The 24,431-nt window shown below is 44.7% G+C and overlaps 1 protein-coding gene across 1 annotated transcript in view; it reads left to right on the top strand.

Annotated features, from left to right (window-relative positions):
• The window catches only part of mpp2 (membrane palmitoylated protein 2), a 507,220-nt gene that overhangs the window by 46,641 nt on the left and 436,148 nt on the right, over positions 1 to 24,431 (top strand).

The following is a 24,431-nucleotide window of genomic DNA, read 5'->3' as shown; positions in this document are numbered from 1 at the left end:
TGTGAAAGTATAGTGCCGAAACTAGGGATGTTTAGGCTAGTTTAGAGATACAGCGTGGAAACAAGCCCTTTGGCCCACCGAGTCCATGTGACCATCGATCACCCGTTCACATTCGTTCTTTGTTTTCCCTCTTTCGCATCCACTCCCAACACACTAGAGGCAATTTTAGAGGCTGCTTAATCTGCAACCATGCACATCTTTGGGATGTGGGAGGAAACTAGAGGAAAGCCATGCGGTCACAGACAGAACGTACAAACTCCATACTAGCAGCACCTGAAGTCAGGATAGAGTTCGGGTCTCTGGCACTGTGAGAAATTAATTGTGAAATTAAATTGATGTGCTTCGTGGAAGATTCCATGAGAAATAGAAATGCAAAAATACTGAGGATTTGCACATGAATTGCAAGGCCTGTGATATATTTTTCCCAATTCATTTTTGCATTGCTGAATAATACAGAGAGGGTGTAGGACATGTGCAGTGACATCCATTAACATGAAGCCCACGTCTACTCACCACTTCAGAGCTTTCAGTTTATTTGTCATAGCCCGGCATGTTGCTGGCTACCTCGTGTAGAAGCAGGCTCTCTGCAGTTTAGTATAGCTTGCTTCTGTTTAGCTGCGATCTCCCCATCCCAGAGAGATACTAGTCTGCCACTGGGTCCATGGCTGACGCAACCATTTTGATCACGGGCCCCACCGCTTGCAAATACAATTGCACTGACTCTCAAGGCATTGGATGGAACTGAATCAGCCTTGCTGTAGGTGAAACCATAGGAGCTCATGAGTAGGCAGTACTGTAAGGGCCGTGGGAGTTAGTTACTGCCAATGGTTGTTGTTGGCAGGGGATTCTGGTCAGTAATGGAGGTGAGGAATGATGAGTTGGAAATTGGAAGAGTGGTGGAGAGGGTGGATGGGTGGGTCCAGCGAGTGTTGTAAGCTGTGGGGAAGGGGTTGGTAGTCATGGGAGACAGCAGAGGAGCTGGTATCGGGAACAATTTTCCTGCATCTAGCCTGTTCAATCCCTTAAGAATTTATATGTTTACATAAGATATCCTCTCATCCTTTTAAATTCCAGTGAATACAAGCCCAGTTACCGTCCGGCCCAGCGACCGCTCGCAGCCACCCGAGCTGCTTCCCTCCCTGGCCTCAATGCGGTGGCTCCGTGCAAGGAGCATCGCAAGTGGGTTACTGGCATGATCCCCTCCTTCACAACGCCCCTGCCCTCCCTGCAACTTTACCCCAGGCTTTACCCCAAACGCTGTGAAATGAATCCCCCCCCCCCCCCCCCACCCCGGGAAATACGGTATTCAAAACATAAAGCACCAAGAAATGAACTTACCACATTATTGGTACACAAACTCCATTCTTCTCTCTTTGTTTCCTAAGATACTCTTAAGATAATGGCAATCCATATTTGAAAAAACCCGGCAAGAAACTAGCGCTGTGCATGCGCAGTACTGCAGAGGCAGAATTTCAGCTGCCTTCAGCCCCGCTTGTCATTGACGGCTTGAAGCAGCACTGACGGCATGTGGGCTGTACAGACCTTCGCGTGTTGCAAGTACTGCGGGTGAAAGGCACGGAGAATTATGCCGACCTAAGAGATCGATCTCTAAGATAGGCATAATTCTCCTATGCCTTTATAATTTATAATTAGTAATTACCATTTTATAATTTTAGTCAGGGTAGGCAGTGCCTACCTTGCCTACCCGGACGTCACATGCCTGGTGGATAGATACAAAGAGTTGGAGTAACTCAGCGGTAGCATCTCTGGTGAAAAGGAATAGGTGACGTTTTGGGACAAGACCCTTCTTCAGATTGAGAATCAGGGGAAAGGGAAACGATGGATATAGATGGTGATATACAGATATAGTACGAAATATGAATGAAAGATATACAAAAAGCAACGATGATCAAGGAAAGGTGGAGCCCACAATGGTCTAATGTTGGCTGTGGGGTAGGTGATAATGGTTGTTCAAACTGAACTTGCATGAAAAGGTTTATTCACAGTAAAGGGGGATGATAAGGACAAATTTGGAGTCTGTGCAGCGTCTCAATCCCTCACAGCAGATGAGAAGGCACTGGCGGTCTTGTGCTTGGCCCGGTAGCTCAGTCTTGCTCCAAGTCTGCAAAGGAAGGCAAGGTTAGTAGGGAGTCCCCCACTTTCTTAATTTACACTGGCTAGAACTTCCCTTGGTCTTAAGGAGCAGGGTTGATGAGGAGCAGGTGGGTCGATCCTATACTGGCTCATGGGATCGAACTGTTGCTCCTCTGGCTGTGGCTTGGCTCAGCCTGGAGCACTGTCCAGCATGCCGGTGTATCCCGGCAGACAGGTGCTGTCCATGGTGCTGGTATTCAGCTGTCTGCTGGTAACAGGGATCAGAGAAAGCCTTGGAGAAGATCTGTCGTCACACCCTCCATTCCATATCCATGTGCCTGTTATACCCTGGATCAGAAAACTGGCATTGGAAAACGTTGAGTGTTGAAAGAAGGTGAATAGGAAAATGCATTGTGATACGGTTTGTAGAACTATTGCCTTGTGGCTCCAGTGACCTGGTTGCAAGCATGAGCCTCCACCACTGATTGTGTGGAGTTTGCACATCCTCCCTGTGGCTGTCTGGGCTTCCTCTGGATGCTCAGGTTACCTCCCACATTGGAAGGATAATAGACCATTGTAAATTGTCTCTACTATGTAGCTTGGTTTAGTTTAGAGATACAGTGCAGAAACGGGCCCTTCGGCCCATCGAGTCCGCACCGACCAGCGATCCCCGCACATTAACACTACCCTACACACACTAGGGACAATTTGCACTTATACCAAGCCAATTTACCTACAAACCTGTATGTCTTTGGATGTGTGGGAGGAAATTGAAGAACTCTGAGTAAACTCATGGGGAGAATGTACGAATTCCGTCCAGACAGCATCCGTAGTCGGGATCTAACCCGGGTCTCCAGTGCTTTAAGCCGTGTAAGGCAGCAGTTCTACCGCTGCGCCACCCTGCCGCCCATTTTAATTTGTTTTTTTGAGGCTATTCATCCTACTGCCACAATGTAGGTGCATGGTAGAATCTGGGATGAGTTGATATTTATGTCGGGAAAATAAAATGGGATTAGTATAAATAAGTGGTGCAAAGGGCATGTATCTCTGCAGTATGATGCAGGATGGATGATCGGATGTCAGAATATAACGGGAGTAATTTAAGCAGGGCCTTAGGAGCAACTCTTTCACTCAGCGGGTCTTTATTTGGAATGAGCTGCCAGAGGAAGCTATAGAAGCAAATACAATTATGATTTTTAAAAGACATTTTGACAGATATATGGTTAGGAAGGATTTAGAGGGCTTTGAGCCAACTGCAGACAAACGGGACAAGCCGAGCATACCAACTTGGTCAATGACGGCTAGGTGGGCCCTCGGCCCTGTTTCCGTGCTGTGAACATTTGTGACTGTATATGGATGAAACCGGTAAAAGGCTAACTCATGACCCATACTAGAATTGAACAAATAATTACAGCTGATACATAGGTGATGTATTGGAGGTAAGCACAGTGCAAGCATTTGAAATGATAATCTATTGTACTGGAAAATGAGAGCGAGGAACTAGTTACCAGTGTTCAGTGGGTAGCCTGTACTTTGTTTTAGACTTTAGAGAGAGAGTGTGGAAACAGGCCCTTTGACCCACCGAGTCCATACTGACCAATGATCACCCCGTGCCAATTAACCTAGAAACCTATACGTCTTTGGAGTGTGGGAGGAAATTCCCAGTGAAAACCCACACTCTCACAGGGAGAGCGTAAAACTCCGTACAGGTCTTGATACACCCGTAGTCAAGATGGAACCCGGGTCTCTGGTGCTATAAGGCAACAATGCTGCTGCTGTACCATTGTGCTGTTCTGTGATATTTAAATATCATCATTCCGGATTTTAGTTTTACTAACCTGTGCTTTTGGCATCACTTCATGGTTTAAGTCATGATTCAGCGGTGCATTTAAAAATGGGCGAATTAATTTAGTTGGGCTTTGGAACTGAAGTCATCTTGCCAGAATCCAAATAAAATTGAAACCAACTAAGAGGTAATTAAACGTTCAAGCACCAAATGCATGGAGTTAAAATTGTCTGTAAAATCATCCTATCGATAGCATGAATAGAAAATAAATTAATTAAATTATCTTCATAAATTTTTAAAAAGCCATTAAAAAAAAAATACATTCTCTCCCATCTCTGATCCTGCTCCCTTTGCTTTCATTCCCCTTCTATCTCTCCTCCTGATCTCCCCAATCCCATTTTCCTCCCCCCCCTCTCAGTCTCCACATTTCATCCCTACTCTCTCATCTGCGCTTCTCTCGGTCTCTCTACTCCCGTTTTCCCGCATTCCATCCGCTCTCCCATAGTTGCATCAAGGCCTGGCTCAGCAACTCGAATGCCCAGGAATGAAGGAGATTACAGAGAGTGGTAGACACTGCCATGGTCATGTTCTCATTTCATTCCGACAACTGGGAAGAAAGTACAAGAGTCTGATTTGTTGCATGCTTCAATGTCAAGCTGCTTTTTGCTGCTTCATTGTCACTCCTGCTGTGAGATTAGCATTTTTCTGCTCATGCGTATGATGTACCCTGCCCAACTTAGTCAGAAGAAGGATCTCGACCCGAAACGTCACCCATTCCTTCTCTCCAGAGGAGCTGCCTGACCTGCTGAGTTACTCGAGCATTTTGTATCGATCTTCAGTATAAACCCGTATCTGCAGTTCCTTCCCACACATTTTGTCTGCTCCACTGCAAAATCTCCCCAACGTAGCAGACTGAGAATAGCTTGGTCCTCAGTAATAGAATGTTTGCCTGGGGGAGAACACTGACGTTGGTTTGCTTTATCTTCCGGTGAATTTGGAGGAATTTGTAGAGAAAGCACTTGGTATTTTCCCAGTACCTTAAGATGCCTGCTGAGGGTGGCCCAAGCGTATAGAAGGATTCCCGCTGCTCTCTAACATCAAATTCCCCAAATAGATACTCTATCCCAAGTAATATCATGGGAAGAGATTGCCAGGTAGACAGAAGAAAAGATTCAAAGAAATGCTCAATGAAAAAAATGCAATTTCCTTGCTCAAAGTTGAGGAGCAGCTTTCAGCATGGTGTTGAGAACCTCGTGTCCACGCATTACGAGCACATTGAGGTGGTGCGTGAGTGGTTGGAGAATCAAATCATCTCTCAAACTATCTGCCTGCCAGCTGTCCCACCCGTGGAAGCATTTGTGGCAAAACACAAAGTGCTGGAATAACTCAACGGGTCAGGGATAATCTGTAGAGCACGTTTCAGGTCAGGATCCTTCTTCATCAGAAGCATCTGTAGTTTCCATGTTGGCTTCAACTGTGAGTCATCTTTAATCCCGAGGGAGTGCCCAAGAGGAAGAATGGTACTGCTCAGAGAAGAAGTAGATGATCCAATGAGAAGCATAACACACCCGTCAGAACTGGATCTCCCACATTACATCTGTAAAGGATATTTTTGTCAAGATACAGCGTGGAAGCAGAGCCTTCTGCTCAGTGAGCCCATGCCAGCCATCATTCACACCTTGACAATAGTTCTATGTTATCAAACTTTCATATCCACTCACTACACACTAGGGGCAATTGACAGAGGCCAATTAACGTACAAACAAGCACGTCTTTGGGATAGTCAGACAGCGTGGAAACAGGTCCTTCGGTAAAACTTGCCCACTCCGGTCAACATGTCCCAGCTACAGTAGTTGCACCTGCCTGCTTTTGGCCCATATACTTCCAAACCTGTCCTATCTATGTATCTGTCTAACTGTTTCTTAAACATTGGGATAGTCCCAGCCTCAACTACCTCCTTTGGCAGCTTGTTCCATACACCCACCACCCTTTGTGTGGAGGGTATGGGAGGAAATGGGTGTGCTTGCATTGGACAGTGTTTACTAATGTCCACCTAGCATTACTGCATACTAAACCATATTTTCCTTGAAATGTAGCCCTTTTTGCTCTTGCACCTGCACTTAAAATCTTTTTTTGCAATATATCATCATAGTTGTCAAGTTGGAACAAATCCTGTGCACTGCCATATAATTATAACAAATTTAGAGTGACACTTGCTCTGCAAGAAATGACTGTTTTCTTGGAGTGGAGAATTTAACTACAGACTAAATCATCACGGCAAATGTTCTCCAGCGGCAGTCTACTTACAGTTGATGAAACCTCATAGTCATTACTCTGGTAGAAAATACCATAGTCATTGAACAAAACAGACAATTGAGCAAGTCCGGCAGTATTGGCAGAAAGAAAACTAGTTAATGCTTGAGGTTGAAGACTAGGAAAGAGAGGAGGAGATGTGTAGGAAACAACTGCAGATGCTGCTTTAAATCGAAGATGGACACAAAATGCTGGAGTAACTCAGCGGGACAGGCAGCATCTCGGGCGAGAAGGAATGGGTGATGTTTTGAGGTCAAGACCCTTCACCTGAAGAACGGACTCAGCCCGAAACATCAGTCATTCCTTCTTTCCAGAGATGCTGCCTGTCCTGCTGAGTTACTCCAGCAATTTGTGTCTATCTAAGAGAGGAGGAAAGTTGCACAGAGGTTAAAGAAGTGAGGGACAGACAAAGGAAATAGAGATTTTTGCAAAATATAAAAGTGCTGGAGGAACTCAGTGGGTCAGGCAGCATTAGAGGGAATGGAGAGGCAACTTTTCGAGTCGGGGCCTTTCTCCACAATGCTCAGAGATCTTCAGAGTTATTGCCTCTACCTGGTGTAGCCATTGATTGTCTTGTATGCATGAGGTCTGTTAGTTTCCACGGTGGTTGCTGAGAAGAGAATAAACAATTTAACACAAATTATGCTCTTCACTTCCCTTCTTTATGAAAATAATTTAATTGACTGTGGAAAAGCATCGCTGTATCCTGAGGTTGAGCGGGTGAGTGCATAAATGCAATTCTTTCTTGGCTATTAAGAGGCTTTGGGATACGCACTTATCCATTGAGTTCACCATCTCAACCAAATGGAGGGATATTGAGCGCAAGTAGGCGCAGGAGATTTGTTTAATTTGGCTTCAGGTTCTGCTTGGACATCGTGGGCCAAAGTGCTTGTTTCAGTGCTGTGCTGTTCTAAGATCCTTCCTCAAAGCCACAGCTGTTGGAAAGAGAATCAAAAATATTGAGTTGAGAAGAGAATTCTCAAGACTACATTAACAGCTTTGAGGAACAACTGATGGAATGCAATGGGAGATGTCAGTTGAATTCCATCTTTATTCTTTGTCTCGTTGATGAGCTAAGAAAATTAAAATATCTCAAGTTGGGTTCAGAAATGTAACAAAATTCCTGGCAGCATCTTTAACATGGCTTTGAATCAGTAGATAGACACAAAATGCTGGAGTGACTCAGCGGGACAGGCAGTGTGTCTGGAGAGAAGGAATGGGTGACGTTTCTTCGGACTCCAGAAGGGTCTCGACCCGAAACGTCATCCATTCCTTCTCTCCAGAGATGCTGCCTGCCCCACTGAGTTACTCCAGCATTTTGTGTCTATCTTCAGTGTATAACCAGCATCGGCGGTTCCTTCCTACACTTTGAATCAGTAGATTCAGATTTCATTTTTTATTAATATATCTTGATTTTAGAGGGACTTGACATGAAATTCAGATCAGATTTAACTTTCTGAATACTAGAAGGGTATCTACATTGGACATGGACGTAAAACTTAAGCTGTGTCAGACGAGGTATGTTGCATTGCCATCTTTTTGAAACTATTGTTGTGATATGCTGGATGGGTGTAGGATGTTCTGATGTCATGTGACCAGGAGCAATCTGCAGTGCAGGTGCAGAGCAGAAGCCCTTATGAGCAGCAGCCATTTTAAGTTTGAAGTTATTAAATGTGACCCATGACACCAAATGGTGTCTCTGTTCCTTCTGTTTATTTGGAATTTACAAACGGAAGTAAAAATCAAGACGAGGTATTTGTGAGTGCCTTGTTGATGTGCAGTAAATAAAAAAGGTAAATTATGATGTTACTAGGTCCACAATTCTGATTTGATTCCATCTCACACATTTTTTCAACTGAGATAAAAGCTCAGCAAAACCAGTGGACATAGTTCTGAGGAAGGAATTTTGGAGGGGATTAGAGGGAAAGGTTTTTTGCATGGAATTAAATTGAGTTGAATTAATATTAGAATTAGTAGTACAAAGACGCACACTTTTGTAGGTTGATTGGCTTTGGTAATTGTAAATTGTCCCTAGTGTGTAGTGCTAGTGTAACAGAGATCGCTGGTCGGTGCCGACACGGTGGGCTGAAGAGCCTGTGTACGCACTGTATCTCTAAAGTCGAAAGTAATCCGGCCTTGATCTTATTGAATGGCTGATCATGCAAAAGGGGCATAATAGCTTATTCTTGCTTCCATTTATTATGCTTTTACAAACTCCCTCGCATCAGGTAGAGCTTTTAGGGGATTCACCAACTCGGGCAGTTTTCCTCCAGCTACTGATGCGATTATACGTTTTATCGTTTTATGTTTCAGCCTCTGCAACAAAGATGGACAGCGGGAGGGAGAAGGAGTCAGAGAGCCAAATGCCAGCGCGCGTTGGGGGTGGGGGGGGGGGGGGTGGGGGGTGGGGGGTTGATGTAACTCGGCCTCGCGACGTCCGCAGCCGTTGATAACTGCCAACTGACAACAGCCCTTTAAAGCCGCTAAGGCAAGACGCGTTCGCCCAGGAGCGAGCGTTGACAGCAAAGAAGCACCGGCTGACTCTCTGGAAACCCACAGCTGGAATGAGTGCGCAGGGGATGGGAGGGGCGCGCAGGCGGGCGGGGCTTCGCGAGCTGCGCCGGCTGCGAGGAGAAAGTTCAGCGATAGCGGAACGGAGCTGTAGAATGTTTGTTCTGCAGAACATATGAGGAGAAGTTCAGCGCGTGAGGAGTCGCTACCCCGAGATCTGTAGAACAAAGAAGCTATAGCGGAACGGAGCTGAGAATCTTTGTTCTGCAGAACTTTCTCGATCTTTCTGCACCCTTAATCCACAGCGGTGGGGGTGGGGGTGGGGTGGGTGAGCCTGGATTGTTGGGCATGTGGGCATTGTGACGTCAGCAGCAGCGTTTATATTTAAAAAATTGAATTTTGCGAACAATTTTATTCAAAATCTGGGGAAATAATTGACCAAGGAGTGGATTTCTGAACTCATAAGTTACCTACCGAAATTGTAAAAATCTCCGCGTTTTTGCGTCTGGTTTTCGAGGAGATACGTTTCACATGCAAAGTGACACACCCACATCCACACCCACCCACCCACCCACACACACACACACACACAGTTTTAAAAGTATACTAGACTAAGTAGGACCCGTTGGGTCCCAGCATCACACAGGAGGGCTGGTCATCCAACGCAATATTCCACCTCTCCACCAATTCTAATATTGGTGGCCAGTTGGGGGGGGGGGGGGCTTTCTGGAGCGCTAGTATGGGTGTTGTGGGCTGAAGGGACTGGTTTCCAGAGGGCTAGTATGCAAATTGTGCGCCAAATGGATTCTTGGGCTGGCGTCTCAGTCAATCAAGCCTGTTGTGCTGGCAACTCACTCACTCACGGCTGGTGGGCTGGTAGTTGACTCACGGCTAATCCTTGAAATTCTATTTCAAGCAGGGTATAAGGCCACCAAATTCAAGTGCAGTTTCTTACCACTTCTAGCAGGGTGCAAGGCCACCAAATTCAAGTGCAGTTTCATACCATTTGAAGTAGGGTGCAAAGCCACTAAAGACAGCGAGTCATGACCTCTCCCTCCTCCATCTTGCAGAGACTGAGCCACACCCACATTTCCGGGTTTTATAACCCCTCCCCCCCCCCCACCGGAAAACGTGTGGCTTTCATGGAGTGATTGACAGGAGAGAGATTCTCAACATTTAAAAAAAAACTAATAACACTTTTATTTTTCATTGATGGGAAGAATTCTCTGCACCTGCTCAGCGGAGGGGGACTGAGTAAGATGGCCAAAAATCACAGCCGTAAGTGGTAGCGTTTTATCTAAAATCAATATACAGTGCAAACAGGAAGTAAGTGCATTTACAGTAGTGCATTTCAACTTCAAACCAAAGCACCCAAGCCACCATTTGCAGTAAGTACTGCCTTTCAACTTCAAGCCAAAGCGCCCAAGCCACCATTTGCAGTAAGTAGTGCCTTTCAACTTCATGCCACCATTTGCAGTAAGTAGTGCCTTTCAACTTCAAGCCAAAGCAACCAAGCCACCATTTGCAGTAAGTAGTGCCTTTCAACTTCAAGCCAAAGCAACCAAGCCACCATTCTTCTTCTTCTTCTTCTTTGGAGTTTTACGGCAGCCGGCATCCGCAATGTTGCATTGCTGCCACCTTCTGGCTTCATTCCACAGTACTCATGTCTTTATATTAGATCCTTTTTATAAGCCCAGAGGCCCTCGAGAAATCAAACAACAACTTTATTCCTTTTCCTTTCCCTCCACACTCTAGAATGTTCTTTACTGATATTTCTGTCAATCCAGTTTTCCTCATTTCAATGATCATAAATCCTCTTTCTGTCTCATATCTCCTACATGCAACTAGGGCATGCTGAACTGTTTCTGGTTGATGGCATTCCTCACACAGCCCAGTAGGGTGTTTTCCCAATATTTTTAATGTGCTGTTCAGGTTAGTGTGTCCTATCCTCAATCTTGTTAATACTACCTGTTCCCTCCTGTTCCCCCCTCTTCTTGCTGTAATGCCCACTCTGTTTTGTAGCGAATAGAGGTGTCTCCCCTTTGTCTCCTGTTCCCAGTATTGTTGCCATTCCCGATTTATTTTCTTCCACACAATGTGTTTTCCTTCAGATTTGGATAGTTGTAAGTTTACCTCTATGTTTCTTTTTTTTACAGACTCCTTTGCCAATTTATCCACCTTTTCATTCCCTAGAACACCAATGTGTGCTGGGACCCACAACAAAGTCACGTCACTGCCCCTCCTTGTCACTTGGCTTAATAGTAGCAGGATTTCATAAACTAAGTCAAGCCGCCAATGGGATGCACCAGACCCAATACTCTGGATTGCAGATAATGAGTCGCTACATATTAATACTTTGTATGGTTGCACCTGTTCCATCCACCGAACTGCCATCAAAATAGCGTACAGTTCCACTGTATATACTGTCAAATAGTTGTTTGTTCTTTTGTAAAGCTCAACATTCATCCCCATGGACTACCACAGCCGCCCCTGTTGTTTCAGCTACTGGATCCTTTGATCCATCTGTGAAAATTAAGAGGTGTTCCCTGTATCTATTATCTATATGGCTATGATATTCTGTCTTTAGGTCTGAATTTTTGTTCCTCCTTTTTGCCTCCCATATCTCCAGATCAACTTTTGGGATGCTCAGTAACCATATTAGCACAGATGGCCACAATACTGCAGGGCAGAACTCTTTGTCCTCTACTCCCATGTCCAAGCCACCATTTGCAGTAAGTAGTGCCTTTCAACTTCAAGCCAATGCACCCATGCCCCCATTTGCAGTAAGTAATGCCTTTTAACTTCAAACCACACCCAAGCCACCATTTGCAGTAATAGTGCCTTTCAACTTCATGCTACCATTAGCAGTAAATAGTGCCTTTCAACTTCAAGCCAATGCACCCAGGCTACCATTTGCAGTAAGTAGTGCCTGTCAACCTCATGCCACCATTTGCAGTAAGTAGTGCCTTTTCTACTTCAAGCCAAAGCACTCAAGCCACCATTTGCAGTAAGTAGTACCTGTCAACCTCATGTCACCATTTGCAGTAAGTAGTGCCTTTCAACTTCAAGCCACAATTTGCAGTAAGTAGTGCCTTTCAACTTCAAGCCAATGCACCCATGCCCCCATTTGCAGTAAGTAATGCCTTTTAACTTCAAACCACACCCAAGCCACCATTTGCAGTAAGTAGTGCCTTTTCTACTTCAAGCCAAAGCACTCAAGCCACCATTTGCAGTAAGTAGTACCTGTCAACCTCATGTCACCATTTGCAGTAAGTAGTGCCTTTCAACTTCAAGCCACAATTTGCAGTAAGTAGTGCCTTTCAACTTCAAGCCAATGCACCCACGCCCCCATTTACAGTAAGTAATGCATTTTAACTTCAAGCCATTGCACCCAAGCCACCATCTGCAGTAAGTAGTGCCTTTCAACTTCAAGCCACACCCAAGCCACCATTTTCAGTAGGTAGTGCCTTTCAACTTCAAGCCACACCCAAGCCACACCCAAGCAATCATTTGCAGTAAGTAGTGCCTTTCAACTTCAAGTCAAAGCTCCCAAGCCACCATTTGCAGTAAGTAGTGCCTTTCAACTTCATGCCACCATTTGCAGTAAGTGGTGTCTTTCAACTTCAAGCCACACCCAAGCCACACCCAAGCCATCATTTGCAGTAAGTCGTGTCTTTCAACTTCAAGCCACACCCAAGCCACCATTTGCAGTAAGTAGTGCCTTTCAACTTCATGCCACCATTTGCAGTAAGTAATGCCTTTCAACTTCAAGCCAAAGCAACCAATCCACCATTTGCAGTAAGTAGTGCCCTTCAACTTCATGCCACCATTTGCAGTAAGTGGTGTCTTTCAACTTCAAGCCACACACAAGCCACCATTTGCAGTAAGTAGTGCCTTTCAACTTCAAGCCAAAGCAACCAAGCCACCATTTGCAGTAAGTAGTGCCTTTCAACTTCAAGCCAAAGCAACCAAGCCACCATTTGCAGTAAGTAGTGCCTTTCAACTTCAGGCCAAAGCTCCCAAGCCACCATTTACAGTAAGTAGTGCCTTTCAACTTCATGCCACCATTTACAGTAAGTAGTGCCTTTCAACTTCAAGCCAATGCACCCACGCCCCCATTTACAGTAAGTAATGCATTTTAACTTCAAGCCATTGCACCCAAGCCACCATCTGCAGTAAGTAGTGCCTTTCAACTTCAAGCCACACCCAAGCCACCATTTTCAGTAAGTAGTGCCTTTCAACTTCAAGCCACACCCAAGCCACACCCAAGCAATCATTTGCAGTAAGTAGTGCCTTTCAACTTCAAGTCAAAGCTCCCAAGCCACCATTTGCAGTAAGTAGTGCCTTTCAACTTCATGCCACCATTTGCAGTAAGTGGTGTCTTTCAACTTCAAGCCACACCCAAGCCACACCCAAGCCATCATTTGCAGTAAGTCGTGTCTTTCAACTTCAAGCCACACCCAAGCCACCATTTGCAGTAAGTAGTGCCTTTCAACTTCATGCCACCATTTGCAGTAAGTAATGCCTTTCAACTTCAAGCCAAAGCTCCCAAGCCACCATTTGCAGTAATAGTGCCTTTCAACTTCAAGCCAAAGCAACCAATCCACCATTTGCAGTAAGTAGTGCCCTTCAACTTCATGCCACCATTTGCAGTAAGTGGTGTCTTTCAACTTCAAGCCACACCCAAGCCACACCCAAGCCATCATTTACTTCAAGCCACACCCAAGCCACCATTTGCAGTAAGTAGTGCCTTTCAACTTCATGCCACCATTTGCAGTAAGTAATGCCTTTCAACTTCAAGCCAAAGCAACCAATCCACCATTTGCAGTAAGTAGTGCCCTTCAACTTCATGCCACCATTTGCAGTAAGTGGTGTCTTTCAACTTCAAGCCACACACAAGCCACACACAAGCCACCATTTGCAGTAAGTAGTGCCTTTCAACTTCAAGCCAAAGCAACCAAGCCACCATTTGCAGTAAGTAGTGCCTTTCAACTTCAAGCCAAAGCAACCAAGCCACCATTTGCAGTAATAGTGCCTTTCAACTTCAGGCCAAAGCTCCCAAGCCACCATTTACAGTAAGTAGTGCCTTTCAACTTCATGCCACCATTTACAGTAAGTAGTGCCTTTCAACTTCAAGCCAATGCACCCACGCCCCCATTTGCAGTAAGTAATGCATTTTAACTTCAAGCCATTACATCCAAGCCACCATCTGCAGTAAGTAGTGCCTTTCAACTTCAAGCCACACCCAAGCTTTAGAACCAATAGTCATTTTTTGCAAGCTTTAGAACCAATAGACACTTTTTGCAAGCTTTAGAACCAATAGACATTTTTTTGCAAGCTTTAGAACCAATAGACATTTTTTTGCAAGCTTTAGAACCAATAGACATTGTTTTGCAAGCTTTAGAACCAATATACATTTTTTTGCAAGCTTTAGAACCAATAGACATTTTTTTGCAAGCTTTAGAACCAATAGACATATTTTTGCAAGCTTTAGAACCAATAGACTTTTTTTTGCAAGCTTTAGAACCAATAGACATATTTTTGCCAGCTTTAGAACCAATAGACATTTTTTTGCAAGCTTTAGAACCAATAAGACACATTCTGCAAGCATTTTAGAACCACTAAGTGCACTTACATTTGAGTAGACATGTGTTCAGTGTTATTCACAGCTCAGAGAAATGTGACCCTCTGCCTTCCTCCATCTTGAAGAGACTGTGTGGCACACCACTTCCTGGTTTTATAGTCCCTCCCCCCTGCCGCCAGCGGGGGCAGCAGAGAGAATGGGGAATTTTGTAAAAACATTAATATCTCTGTTATTTTTAATTGACGGGAAAAATCCTCGGCACACATGCGGCGGAGGGGGGCTCTGAGCGAGGTGGCCAAAAATGACGGCCGTAGATGGCGGCGTTCTCTCGGAAATCGCAGCACAGATGGCCAAAACCGGTCAAGAACAGACTTTTAGTAATATAGATAGATAGATAAATAGATATACGGGCCCCTTTTTTTTGCACACAGAATAGAGGGTGCCTCTGATGCACTGATGGGGACAGATATGATAGATAAGATAGTAGCAGATAAAATAGTGGCATTTAAGACGCTTTTAGATAAACATATAGATATGCAGAGAATGGAGGGAGATGGATCACCTGCAGGTTTAGGAGATTAATTTATCTTGGCATTATGTTTAGCACCAACATTGTGGGCCAAAGGGTCTGTTCCTGTGATTCATAGAACGTAGGATAGTGCAGGAAAGGAACAGGCCATTTGGCCCACAATGTCTGTGCTGACCTGATGCCTGAGATAATCTGAAGCACTTCACCTCAACATGGCCCCTCTCCCGCTCGACCGTTCCCAAAAGGCCTCTCCGCTACACCGTTCCTTACTTTTATTGGCTGCTGAGCCTCTCAATGAGCCAATCTACCAGCTCCCTCTTTAAATTTCCCGCTGCTACTCCAAGTTTGAAGTGGACAGCCTCAGTACCTCCAATGGTTTCCGTTTTAAATCTCCCACAGCTGCTCGAACAAGCTTGCTCCCAACGTGTAAGGCCATGCACAATAGTGGGCAGGTGTATACATTATAATATAACTTTCCAAAGAGGCTGCATGTTGACTGAACGGAGCACTCCAGCATGTAATGCATTTCAATGTGCGATTTTTAATTGAGGTTAACACGAGGCTGTGCATTTTTCACGGTTGGAAAATCCTTTGCCGTGAAAGAGCCTTCCCTCCCTGAATTTAATCATCGACAAAGCATGTAAGCCTGTGCAAACGTACAGCGCTGCTTTCCTGCAATTATCCTTGAATCGTATAGCTCATCATCGTTGATAAATATCTATTAACTTTGAAGATCATATTCTGCGCTTTGGTTTTTTCTTTTTTTAAAAATCAGAATCCATGTAATGCTGTTAATGAAAATCCACGGAAATGGTAAAGAATATTAGCGATATTTTCAAAAGGCCCATTCTCATTCCGGAAATCCTTTGAGTAATAAAACAATAACACTAATGAAGAAATATTTTAGTAATCCCAAAGTCGAAATGGAATGTTCTGTTGCTGTGATACGTGGTGCGAATATCTATTTACTTGTCTTGAGTTCAGATCCCCAGGTTCTTAAGCAGTTTAAAGTCACGGCCAAATAAATCCTCGTGAACTGGAATGACTGATTCCCTGGTCATTCCTATAACCAACAACCTTTGGCTGTTGTTCGAAGACACACGAAACTACAGATGCAGGCATCTTTAGCTAAAATACAAAGTGCTGGAAGAACTCTGTCTAAAGAGGGGTCCCAATCCAAAACGTCTTCTGTTCATTTCCTTCCACAGCTGCCGAGTTCCTCCAGCATCTTTTTTTTTTGCTGCACCATTTTCTGTTCTTAATTCAGCTTTTCAGCCTCTGCAGACTTTCTTTTGAATTTCACTTGTGTTCATACTGATCTCACTGCAGTAAAATGTTTAAACTGCTTCATGGCTGTAGGAGCAAATGGAAAGGCCACGCGGAGTTGGAGTTCGTAGGAACTGGTGCACTCTATAACATAATCAATGCAGTTCCTGAAACATGGGTGTCCTCACCCCTGCATCCCATGTCTCTGAATTTAGGCTTTGCCTGTGGTTCCCTGTCACCACATTAGTACAATCCACATCCCTATTTCCTAACTATTTGCCTTCACTATTCTTTTCCCGACAGCTATGGCTGTGTTTACCAAACAAAACAAACATTTTGTTGGACCTCAGATTCCCAAGGTTCAAGAAGGAACTGCAGATGCTGGAAAATCAAAGGTATACAAAAATGCTGGAGAAACTCAGCGGGTGCGGCAGCATCTATGGAGCGAAGGAAATAAGCAACGTTTCGGGCCGAAAGCCTTCTTGAGACTGATGCAGGGTGGGGTGGGGGGAGGGGGGCGGGAAGAGGAGGAGCTAGAGGGCTGAGGGAGAGCTGAGAAGGGGAGGAGACGAGCAAGGGCTACTGGAAATTGGAGGTCAATATTCAGGCCACTGGGGTGCAGACTGCCCAAGCGGAATATGAGGTGCTGCTCCTCCAATTTCCGGTGGTGGTCTCTCTGGCAATGGAGGAGGCCCAGGACAGAAAGGTCGGATTCGGAATGGGAGGGGGAGTTGAAGTGCTGAGCCACAGGGAGATCGGGTTGGTTAATGCGGACCGAGCGGAGGTGTTCGGCGAAATGATCGCCAAGCCTACGCTTGGTCTCACCGATGTAGATCAGCTGACATCTAGAGCAGCGGATGCAATAGATGAGGTTGGAGGAGGTGCAGATGAACCTCTGTCGCACCTGGAAAGACTGCTTGGGTCCTTGAATGGAGTCGAGATTCCCAAGGTTTCCTGGGAGATGGGTGTCTATGTAATGCCTCGAAGGAAGAAAGAGGATTGGGGAAGATTTAGCAAGGGATTCAGGATCAACAGTGAAGGCACTGAGGCTAACGGTGAACTAATTTAATTCCAAGGAGCTGAATGTTGACTTTAGAAGAGGACGGCCGAGGATCCACCTTCTCCATCGATGGGATGATGGTGGAGAGAGTGAACAACGCCAAGAAATGGGAGTTGTTAAGTCTGGAAGTAAGAGATATGGATGAGAATTTCACTAGTCGATGCACCGAGGCAAGGTCAGATCGACCAATACATTACAGAGGAGGATATAGTTTTAAAATGACACTGATAAAACTGCCATTGATTTTATATGCTACAAAATAAAAGGGATGAGGGCAGATGTGAGGTGAGACCAAGCAGGGACTGGGTGACCATTTTTCCTATCACTTCTTCTTGGTCAACCAATGTTTGCTGGACCTCCTGGTTGTTAACCGTTGTACCTCTCCTTCCCATTCCCATACTGGCCAATCGGTCGTGAGCCTCCTCCATTACCACAGTGAAGCCACACGCAAAGTTGAGGATCAACACTATCATACTCCACTTGCGTAGCTTACCGAATGCTATGAACATTGACTTCTCCAATTGTTGGTTAACCCTCTCATTTTACCCTCTTTCTTCCCTGTGCCCCACCTGGATGCATGTCTATTTCTCCCATTCCCCATCCCTTCCCCTCCCTCCCTTCCACCTGTATTCCTTCCTCTGGCTTCACACTCCACACCTTTTCGGTACATCTCCTTATTTCCTACCACTTGTCTTTCCTTCTCTGGCCCTTGTCCAACCATCTGAAAACCTAACCCCACCCTTACCTTAATCCACCTGTCCTGTGCTAGGCTTTGTCCCGCCCCCCACCTCTCTTCTGTTTGTTTCTGCCCCATCACGATCAGTCTGAAGAAGGTTCCTGATCCAAAACATCACCTATCCATGTTCTTCAGACATGCTTCCTGACCCAATAAGTTACTCCAGTACTTTGTGCCGTTTTAGTTTAGTTTAGAGATACAGAACGGATACAGGCCCTTTGGCCCACCGAGTCCACACCGACCACCGATCCCCGCACATGAACACTATCCTACACTAGGGACAATTTTTGCACTTACACCAAGCCAATTATCTTACAAGCCTGTATGCATTTGGAGTGTGGAAGGAAACTGAAGTTTTCAGAGAAAACCCACGCAGATCACGGGGAGAATGTACAAAATCCGTACTGACAAGCACCCGATCGAACCCGGATCTCTGGCGCTGTAAGCACTGTAAGGCAGCAACTATACTGCTGCACCACCGTTTTTAATCAGCTTTCTGTTGACTCGGAGAAGTCGGGTGATCAGTGCAAATAGCGTTGAGGTGAAAGGAGGTAAGTCCCACGTGGACTATGCATCCAAAAGTTATGGTGTGCATTTTACGTTTTAATTGATCATACAGAAAGAATACGAGTCCTATGAAGAGCTTCTAAGGCATTTAACCATTTAGAACGGAAAGTACTAGAGGAACTCAGCGGGCCAGGCAGCATATGGAGAGGAAATGGACAGATGCTGTTTTGGGTCGGAAGCAGGTGTCCCAACCTGAAACGTTGCCTGTCCATTTCCTCCACAGATGCTCCTGACCTGCTGAACTCCTCCAGCAGTCTGCATTTTTGCACAAGAGTCCAAAATCTGTGTAGTTCTGTGTGACTCGTTTAAACAATTTAAGTTAGTTCAATAAAATATCTGTCACAAATGTGGAATAGTAATTAATTGTAATAGGTTTATTGTGCTATAAAACTAACTTTTCAGGCTGCATCACAGTTATTGAGGACAGAACCTCTTGACATGGAAAGCGTGCAATAATTTTCTTCTGTCAAAGTGATGTGTATAAAGAATGAGTTTATGTGCGGAAGTATTTATTCAAGTCATAGGCTATTAAACAAACATCACCTATAGACAATCCACTCGAAAAAGAAGTCAAAATATTAAGAAGACAAATTGAAAGGTATCCTTTATGGGTTTTGATCTGATCTATTTATTGACTGAACCTGATCCACAAGCTGTAAAGTAGCAATTAGACCTTTACTGCCTGAGATCCTGATTAGTTTTTATGCGATTACCTGTCAATGGCTTTGTAATACAAGGTGAGAGAGTCACAGTTAAACAGCATGGAAGCGGGCTTCAACCCAACTTGCCTATGCCAACCAATGTGCCCCATTTACACTAGTTCCACTGCCTATGTTTGACCCATAGTCCTCTAAACCTATCCAATTCATGTACCTGCCTAAATTTTTCTGAAACATTTTGATTGTACCTCCTTCAACTACTTGCACCACCAGATTGTTCCAAAGACCTACCAACCTTGGTGTAAATAAAATTGCCCCTCAGGTTCCTATTAAATCTTTTCCCCCCTCACTTTAAACCCATGTCCTCTGGTTCTTGATATCCCTACTTTGGGTAAAAGACTGTTAATTTAATCTATCTATTCCTCTAATGATCTTGTACACCTCTATAAGATCATCCTTCATCCTCCTGCGCTCTAAGGAATAAACTACTAGCCTGCTCAACACCCTATAGCTCAGGCCCCCCAAGTCCTGGCAGGTGGCAGCGCCTAATGGCAGCGGCTCGACTACAGTCGTCCGTCTTTTTTTTAATTTTTGTCTTGTTAAATGTATGTTTTGAGCTTAGTTTTTATTATTTTTTAGCTGTGTATATGTGTGTATATGTGGGTGGAGGGGAAACCGTTTAATCTCTTCCCTGTACGGGGACCCGACTTTTGCCCTGTCGGGTCTCCGGTGTCGTTGGGCCTAACACTGAGGAGCCGTCGGCGGACTCCGGCCAGGACCAACCTGAGGGCTCCAGTCGCGGAGCCTGCGGACCTGACAACGCAAAGCTGGCCGTCTTCAGAGCGGGGAGAGCTGTGGTGGCGCGCGGCTGCGACCCGACTTTGGAGCTTCGGAAGCTCCGGTTGCAGGCCCGGTGGACAGGAACATCGGGAGCTCCAGGTCCCTGGGGGAAGACGGCTTTTCGGAGCTCCCGCAATGGCAGCTTCCCCCGCTGGAATCGCGGGGTTGAAAGGACACGGAGCGGGGCCTAACATCGCCCGGTGCGAGTTAGTGGCCACGGGGACTTACTATCGTCACCGGGGGCTCTAACATCGGAGCCCCAGTTCGCCTAGACGCTGCAGTTGAACTGCTGGACTGGTTGGTCTGCTTGATCCGCGGGGTTTAAAGGACACGGAGCTGGGGCCTAACATCACCCGGCGTGGCTAAATGGCCACAGGACTTACCATCCTACCAAGCGGGGGGCTTTAACATCGGAGCCACAGTTCGCCTCAACGCTGCAGTTGGACCGCGGGTGGAGAATAAAGGGAAGAGATAAAACTTTGCCTTCCATCACAGTGAGGAGGTGTAGGAGACTCACTGTGATGGATGTTTATGTAAATTGTGTTAAGTGTGGGTCTTGGGTTTTTTTGTAATGTAAAAAACTGTAGTAAATGTAATTACGTTCAAACCTAGGTTTGAATGACAATAAATAAATAAATAGCATTCCATTCCATTCCATTGCAACATCCTCGTAAATCTTTTCTGCACCCTTTCCAGCTTAACAACATCTTTCCTATAACAGGGTGACCATAATGAACACAATTACTCTAAATGTTAATTTAAAAAGTTCAAAGGTTTGTCAGAACATAGGAAAGTACAGCACAGGAACAGGCCTTTCAGCCCACAATGTCTGTGCCGAACGTAATGTCAAGATAATTTATCTGCGTGTACATGATCCATATTCTTCCATTCCCTGCACTTCCATGCGCTTATCTAAAAACATCTTAAATGCCACCTTCATATCTGACTCCACCACCTCCCCTGACAGCACGTTCTAGGGCCCCACCACCCACTGTTTAACTAGCCCTGCACATATCCTTTAAACATAGTGATCTATACGTTTGTGATAATTGGGTAGTGAGCTACACGATAAATAATTCATTGACGAACTTTATGATCATATGCCAGATGCTTCTGTGTTTATTTGCATATTTTCATTGTTTTAGTGAGCGGTGTAGTCTCTCCTGACATTGATGTGGTGCTCAACATGAAAAACTATGGCAGTGAGGAAAATAAAACAATATAAGGATCACTGCATATAGTAAATGATATATTTTTCAAATTAATAAACATTTTAGAAATGTTACTGTGACAAACTGTGTTGTTCTATGCCGGTACGGCCCAATTGGTTTTCATTCTGTGATTTGATCTGTGAAAAATGTGTGAAATGTCTTATAACTTTCACCCTTTCTGACTCCATTAATCTGTGCAAGCATAACTGTGACCAAAAGCAAGAAATGGCCCTTTATAAAAACCGAGCCCAATTTATTATCTGGGCACCAAATGCTCTGAGCATTCAATTATTCAAGCTGACATTTGAAAATTGCATTCTGCGTTCCATTGATAGCACTAACCCAAACTGCTCCCATGAAAGCCTTTACTTATTGCTGCTCAGTTAACAGCAGTCAAATTGACTGAGCCAACAGGAGGACATCTAGTTACTGAACCCACATATCTTATTACACGGATGTAAATTCACTCTAGTTCTGGATGCAAATGGTGGGCAATGTAAAGGAAATGTCGTCACAGGGAAAGAATGATTTAAAGGGTCATTATGTCATAAATCAGTTACTCCTCTATCACTGAAAGTCAACCAAACTGCATATGCTAGAAACAAAGTCAAAACTGTTTAATTGCCATGTATGTGATTTTGATTATGTATGGTATGACTTGACAGGATGGCATACAAAACAAAGTTTTTCACTGCATTATCAGCGCACACAACAATGAGGCTCTCATCCTGAGTTAGGATCTGCAGGCTTGGACGAACAGGTGCACAATGACCTGCACTGTAGGCAATGGGCCATCCAATTGAATCCCACTAATTGGAGGAATGTCTTTAATAAGTGAGGGATCAGCAGTTCTGGAAGAAGGTGAATTAATCGTGCATGTAGTTCTGTCCAAACTGCCCAGTGACTGGAACATTTCACGCTGGTGGGGTTAACCTTTAAGATGTAGATTTCAGAGATACGGCACGGAAACAGGCCCTTAGACCCACCAAGTCTGAGCTGACCAGCAATCACCCCGTTCACTAACCTACATACACTTGGGACATTTAAAAAAAAAACACAATTAATCTACAAACCTGTACGTCTATGGAGTGTGGGAGGAAACCGGAACACCCAGAGAAAACCCATGCCGGTCATGGGGAGAATGTACAAATTCCGTACAGACATCCAACATAGTTAGGATTGAACCCGGGTCTCTGGCGCTGTATGACAGCAATGCTACCGCTGTGTCACTGAGTCATCCCATCCTGTCACAATACAATGCTTTAGCTCTGCATCACTTTCTGGCTTTTGTGCACTGCTGGCTTTTCCAGGACACTTTGGGGGATACTTTGCAAATGTACATCAGTCACCAAGATGAGCGCAAAATTATTTTCAACAAAATAAAAATGGAAGGGTTGACATATGGATGTTGTCTCAAACAACATTCAAATTGGTGATTGTGCAGGATCAGTATAAGTAAGAGGCAAATATTTATTGAATAGAAAGCACAAATCTGCAAGTCTGAAACTGCTGGAGTTGCTCAGCGGGCCAGGCAGCATCTGCAGAAAGAGAAACAGATCTTGTGTTTTATGTCCTTTATCAAAACCTATTAAACCTAACCAACACAACCATTCCAACACAAAGCTCATCTTCAGTGTTGGAATTCAGAGTCAAAGAGTTGGATTGCTTTATTATTTCTTTCTGGAGTTGGAAACCAGCAAAGCCAGATCAGGGATCTCCCTGGACTGATAAACTCAAAAATGGATCGTACGGCCTAAAACATATCAGCTTCATCTCAGTCTGAAGAAGGGTTCCGACTCAAAATGTCATCTTATCGCCGGAGATGCTGCTCGAACTGTCGAGTTACTACAGTGTCGATCCCAGTTTACGCCTTTTGGTCTGAGGCTTTGTAAATAAAGGCACTTAAAGTATGATCAGACTTTCTGCCTATATCACTCTTTGCAGATGCCCACCTTCCTCTCGATCAAAATATTTCTCCTCCTTAATTCCTTCCACTGGCTTTCAAGTCCATACTTGAAGGTTGGGTTCCAAGGGTCAAGGTCAGATTGATGGGCTCGATGCTTTACTGCTAATTCTCTTGCAATCTGACATTTGGCTCATTCCATGAAGTTACACAGTAAGTTACAATGCAACCATAAATCAAATCACACTGGCTTCTTCTCAATTGCTTTCAGAGCTCAGCACATCATTGGATGGGCTTACTGTTGCTGAGATACTTCATCCCTCTGCAATCAAGTTCTGCTTTGATCTCTGAAGCCTGCTGTGGTACCAGTTGTGATGTGAACTATTTGACTTAATCGAGATTGTTACCCCTGCAGTCAGTCATCACTTGATCCATTTTATTGACTTCATTATTAGCCACCTACCGGTGGAGTGCAATGCGTTGGCTGATTTGGAGCTCTTGTTTCAGCTTGTTTCTTGAGCCGTGTTAAATTGGCCTTGTGTGCTCTCAATCAAGTTGCTTCAAGGTATATCAATGCTCTCAATATCAATGCTCTCATGGAGCTGGGTGTTTTTACTTTCTCTGCCTGCTCGCTGACCTCGGAATCTGCTTTGAGGAAAAACTAGCTGATTATGCAGAAACAAACGTGTTTTTTGATCAAAGATGGCAAGAGAGTCAGGAGAGTCTCTCCTGTCTCGTCTCCTTCTCAGCTCTCCCTCAGCCCTCTGGCTCCTCCTCTTCCTTTCTCCTTTCTTCTCCCCGCCCCCTCCACCCTACATCAGTCTGAAGAAGGATTTCGGCCCTTCTATTTCCTTCGCCCCATAGATGCTGCCTCACCTGCTGAGTTTCTCCAGCACTTTTGTCTACCAGGAGAGTCAAATGTCGAGTGTTTAATTGTCGTATGTACTGACAATGGATCAATTACATTCTTGCAGCAGCATAGCAGACCTGGAAATACTATACAGATAGATAATGTATAATAATAAAAACATTTCAATAAACTAATCATAATTTTAGTGTAAAAAAATCCATAGTCTTTAGTGCAACCAATGACAGAATATAGAAGTTCATAGCTGAGGTTAGTGTTGGGTAGTGTTCAAGAGCCTGATGGTTGTTTAGTGTAGTTTAGTTTAGTTTAGAGATACAGCACAGAAGCTGGTCCTTTGGCCCACCGAGTCTGCGCCGACCAGCAATCCCCGCACACATTAACACTATCCTACACACACTTGGGACAATTTGCGCATACACCAAGCCAACTAACCTACAAACCTGTACGTCTTTGGAGTGTGGGAGGAAACTGAAGATTTCGGAGAAAACCCACGCGGTCATGTAC

Source organism: Amblyraja radiata, chromosome 16, assembly GCF_010909765.2.
Source record: "Amblyraja radiata isolate CabotCenter1 chromosome 16, sAmbRad1.1.pri, whole genome shotgun sequence".
NCBI lineage: Eukaryota > Metazoa > Chordata > Chondrichthyes > Rajiformes > Rajidae > Amblyraja > Amblyraja radiata.
The sequence above is the reverse complement of the archived record's forward strand: the minus strand, read 5'-3'. Positions and strand labels throughout refer to the sequence as shown.